This window comes from Eschrichtius robustus, chromosome 6 (assembly GCF_028021215.1).
Source record: "Eschrichtius robustus isolate mEscRob2 chromosome 6, mEscRob2.pri, whole genome shotgun sequence".
Lineage (NCBI taxonomy): Eukaryota > Metazoa > Chordata > Mammalia > Artiodactyla > Eschrichtiidae > Eschrichtius > Eschrichtius robustus.
The window spans coordinates 79006528-79009442 of NC_090829.1; positions in this window are offsets into that span (position 1 = coordinate 79006528).

The window sequence follows — 2915 nt, forward strand, 5'->3', positions numbered from 1 at the left end:
CAATAGATTTTAAAGATGTCATACAAAATATCTTCTCAGACCACAGTGGGATGAAGTTAGAAATCAATAACAGAACCAAAACTGGAAAATTCACAAATTTGTGGAAATTAAACAACATATTTTTAAGCAACTGCTGGATCAAAGGGGAAATCACAAAGGGTATTAGAAAATACTTAGAGATGAATGAAAACAAAAACAAAACACTAAAAGTTATGGGACACAGTGAAAACTAGGACTAAGATGGATATTTATAGCTATAAACACTGATGTCAAAAGACAAGGATCTCAAATCAACAATGTAGGGAACTAGAAACTTTACATCTTAAGGAACTAGAAAAAGAACAAACTAATCCCAAAAATAGCAGAAGGAAGGAAATAATAAAGATTAGAACAGAAATGAAATAGAAAAAAATAGAGAAATAAATAAAATCAAATTTGGTACTTTTTAAAAGATCAAAAAAATTGACAAACCTTCAGCTAGGTGGATTAAGAAAAAAAGACTAAAATTACTAAAATCGGTAGTGACCAATGGGTCAAAGAAGAAATCAGAAAAAGGAGTCAAAAAGAAACTTTGAACAGATAAAAATGAAAACACAAATTACCAAAACTTATGGTATGAAGCAAATGCATTTCCAAGACGGAAGTTTATAACAATAAATGTCTACGTTAAGAAAGAAGAGAAGTTCTTTTTTAACTAGGTCTTTTAAGAACTTATCAGTAAATTTTAAAATTGTGCTATTTTATCATCTATTTTACTTTTACTCATGTTTTAAACACACTACATTGTCAATTTTTGCTTTATATGATCAGTTATTTTTTTAGCACATGTAATTCTAAGAAAAAAAGATTTTATTTTCTTTCATTTATGCCATTTTATTTATTCTATTATTTCATTAATTTTTTTGTGTATACAGCCGTACCTCATTTTATTGTGCTTTGGTTTATTACACTTTGCAGATACTGCATATTTTACAAAATGAAGGTTTGCAGCAACCCAGACTTGTCAGATAATGGTTAGCATTTTTCAGCAATAAAGCATTTTTAAATTAAGGTATGTTCATTGTTTTTTTAAACATAGTGCTATTGCACACTTAATAGACTACAATATAGTGGAAACATAACTTTTATATGCACTGGGAAACCAGAAATTTTGTGTGACTCACTTTGTTAAGGTGGTTTGGAAACAAACCAGTGGTATCTCTGAGGTATGCCTGTTAATTTCTGACCAATACATATTCCTTCACCTAAAGGGTTTTCTGTTTGCTTGTTTTCTGCTCTTTGTGTTTTTTTACATTTCTTGGGGAGTATGCATACTGGCAATGAATTTTATCAACATTTGTCTGAAAAAGTATTTCTCCATCATTTCTGAAGAATATTTTTTGCTGAGCAAAGAATTGGAGTTGACAGGTTTTTTTTACTTTCAGCACTTTAAATATGTCACTCCATTATCTTCTTACTTGCATGGTTTCAGGGGGAGAAAAAGAATTACAGTCTGCTGTAATTCTTATCCTTGTTCTTCTGCAGGTACTTTTTTTTTTTTTCCTATTTTTAAGATTTTCTCTTTGCTTTTGGTTTTCAGCACTTTGAGTATTGGTGTGGACTGAATTGTGTCCCCCCCTCAAATTTTTATGTTGAAGTCCTAACCCCAATTACCATGGATGTGACTGTATTTGAAGATATGGTCTTTAAGGAGGTGATTAAGTTTAAATGAGGCTGTTAAGATGGTTCCTAATCCAATCTGACTGATGTCCTTATAAGAAGGGAAAGTTTGGACACAAAAAGAGACACCATGGATGATAGTCGTGGACAAAGGGATGACCATGTGAAGAGACAGCAAGAGGATGGCCATCTGCAAGCCACAAGGAGATGCCTCAGAGGAAATCAGTCCTGCCATACCTTGATCTTGAACTTGCACACTTCAGAACTGTGAGAAATAAATTTCTGTTGCTTAAGTCAACCAGTCTGTGGCATTTTGTTAGGGTAGCCTAGCAAATACAAATATTAGTGGGTTTGGGGGTTTTTTTGATTTTGTTTGTTTTTTTTTTTTTGGTTTGGTTTGATTTTGATATTTATCCTTCATGGTGTTCTCTGAGCTTCTTAGGTCTGTGGTTTGAGATATGGCATTAATTTTAGAAAATTTTTGGCCATTATTTCTCCAGATATTTGTTCTGTCTCATATTCTTTCTCTTTAGTCCTTCTGGGATTCCAATTACATGTATATTATACCATTTGGTATTTTCCTTCAGCTCTTGGTTGCTCTGTTCTGTTTTTTTTTCCCCCATCCTATTTTTCCTCTTATCAGTTTATATAATTTTTATTGACCTACTTTCAAGTTCCATGGTTCTTTCTTTTGCTATGTCAAGTCTATTGATGGGCCTGTTTAAGGCATTTTTCTTCTCTGTTACTGCATTTTTAAATTGATTCTTTCTTACAGTTTACATTTCTCTGCTAAAATTATCTTTAAAATACCTTTTCCATTAGGTCCTTTAACATATTAATTGCAATTATTTTAAATCTCCTATAAGATAGTGCCAACATCTGTTATCATATTTGTGTTTGGTTCTGATGATTGCTTTGTCTCTTCAGATTTTTATTTTTCTTGCCTTTTTGTATGCCTCTGCTATACAAATTTGTATGTTGAGGCCCTAACATCCAATGTGATAGTATTTGGAGATGAAACCTTTGGGAGGTAATTAGATGTGGGACCCTCGTGATGGGATTAGTGCCCACATACAGAGAGACACCAGAGAGCTTGCATGCTCACTCTCTTTCTCTCTCTTACCATATGAGGACACAGAGAGAAGGCAGCCATCTGAAAGTCAGGAAGAGAGCTCTCACTGGTACCAAACCAAACTTGGGTCTGCTTGTCCAATGCACAGCAAAGCCAGTCCATTGACACTGGGTTGTGGTGCAGG